The following is a 2,501-nucleotide window of genomic DNA, read 5'->3' on the forward strand; positions in this document are numbered from 1 at the left end:
GAGTAAGAAATTAATTTCCTACAACAAGTACTGTCTGGCAACGGAATGGGCAGCTCAGCTAAAGTAATGAGCTCCCTGTCAATGTAAATATTCAGACAGGGGGTGGATGACACTTATCTGGGATTCTTGTAAGGGAGTTGGGCAGGAGGTTGGGTTAGAATAGAGAGGTGTCAAACACCTGGCCTGCAAACCCTGGATTGCTGCTTGAACCAGATCAAAATGCAATTGGGAGGGGAAGCTAGGTTGCAGCAGCGGATGGAGCACTGGCCCTGGAGTCAGGAGGACCTGAGTTCAAATTCGGCCTCAGACACTTGACACTTACTAGCTATGTGACCCTGGGCAAGTCACTTAACTCCAATTGCCTCACCAAAAAAAAAAATGCAATTAGAAAATATTTAATAATATAAATAATGTTAATTTGTGTTTTCCTAAGTTAAAGGATCCATTTCTATTTGAGTTTGACACCACTGGCAGTAGATGACTCTCAAGGTTTTTCTCGACCCTTCTCTGGTCCAACATTGATCCTTATAATTAATTACACAACAGTTAATTTCATTTTATCATTCTTTCCATTCACATGGTTGTAGTAAATTATGCATATTATTTTCCTGATTCTACTCTTTTTACCCTGTATCAGTTCATAGAATTCTTCCCATGTGTCTTTGAATTCTTTATGCTTATCATTTCTTGTGATATAGTAACATCTCACTACATTCAGGGGCCACAGTTTGTTTGCCTATTTCCCAACAGATGAACACCTATTTTATTTCCTTTTCTTCAATACCACAAAAAGGTGCTCTGAATATTTTGGTGTGTGTGGCACGTTTCTTTTTGTCTTTGACATCCTCGATTATATTCTGAGAAGTGGAATCTATGAGTTAAAAAGGGTAGGCCCCCTCTCCCTCTTTTTCCCCTTAATTTCAAATTGCTTTCAATTATGGTTGAACCAATTCACAGCTCCAGGGGTTCATCTCTTTAAATGATTCAGTATCGCAAATAAGCAAATCTACTTCCTGTTGACTGAATAAATAATGTGCCTCCCATACAGATGTATAACTATTTTTCAAAGACAGATAATCTTCTTGTAATGAATAAAACAAATTCATTTAAAAATGTTTCCATTGTCAGTGAAGCTTTTTGACAAGTGTAGTCTTAATCAATGGATACTTTACTGTATGTGAGGGTCTATGAAATTCATTGATATTAAAAAGGAGTCCTCCCTTCTTTGTAGAGGTGGGTCCTTATGGGCACAGAACATGGCAAACACTATTTGATTTGGTTGGTGGGTTGGTTCATTTTATTGAACTGCTTTTTTCCCTACCTTCCTTTTAAAAATTCTTTGTTATAAGGACTGTCTCTCTGGGTGGTAGATGGGGGAGGGGGTTTACACTGGAGAATGAAGGTAATGTAAAAACAAGATATGTCAATAAAAGAAATTTACTTTATTTTTTTTTTGGTGAGGCAATTGGGGTTAAGTGACTTGCCCAGGGTCACACAGCTAGTAAGTGCCCAGTGTCTGGGGCTGGATTTGAACTCAGGACCTCCTGAATCCAGGTCCAGTGCTTTATCCATTGTACTGCCTAGCTGCCCCTCAACAGAAGAAATTTAAAAGATATTTTAGAAGGTTGTCATACTTGTAAAATGTTGAGAAAAATGGGAACGGCGTAAAGAGTGTTGGGGTAGGAGCTAGGAGACCTGCCTTCTGCTCCTGTTTTTTTCATTAACTGACTAGCTGTGTGACTTTGGAAAAGGCAATTCCTCTCTATGGGCCTCAGTTTTCTTTTCTGTGAATGGAGGTGGTTGTGTTAGGGGATCTCTAAAATCCTTTCCATTGCTAACATGCTTTGATCTTATGACTTGCCATGAGTTCTGCCCACTGAGCCTGACTTCCTCCAGTAATTTGCAAAGAAGAAACAATCCCAAATCACAATTTGAAAGGCTGTTTTCATGCTGAAGATCTCTTGACTTAGAAAACCACAAATTAGCATCATCTCTATTTTGTATATGATTTATGTATGGACATGTTAAAATTTTGCCTATATCTTGTCTATATTTTTTTGGTTATATTGCCTCTCCTATTAGAATGTAAGCTTTTTGAGGGCAGGAATTGTTTTTCTCTTCTCTCCTCTTCTCTCCTCTCCTTTCCTCTCCTCTTCTCTTCTTTTCTCTTCTCTTCTCCTTTTCTTTTCTTGTCATTGTATCCTCAGCAATGAACACAGTGTTTGGCTCATAGCAAGCATTTAATGATTTTTGTGCGTGCGTGTGTGTGTGATTGATTGATTGACTGGGTCCTTTGCCAAAATCTGGAAGGGAGACTAGCTCCCCCTTTTGTTCCTGAGGAATTTGTCATCTGATTGGCGTCTCCTAGAACCAAAGTTCTATTAAGGGGATGTATGAAGGATGCCACGATCATCCTGTAAATCACAAGCCTTTCCAGGAGCGAGCTGCTGACGACCCAGGCAGGTACTCATCTGCGGTGGCTCAGCCTGTCATGATGTGAC

Source organism: Dromiciops gliroides, chromosome 4, assembly GCF_019393635.1.
Source record: "Dromiciops gliroides isolate mDroGli1 chromosome 4, mDroGli1.pri, whole genome shotgun sequence".
In the NCBI taxonomy this organism is placed as follows: domain Eukaryota; kingdom Metazoa; phylum Chordata; class Mammalia; order Microbiotheria; family Microbiotheriidae; genus Dromiciops; species Dromiciops gliroides.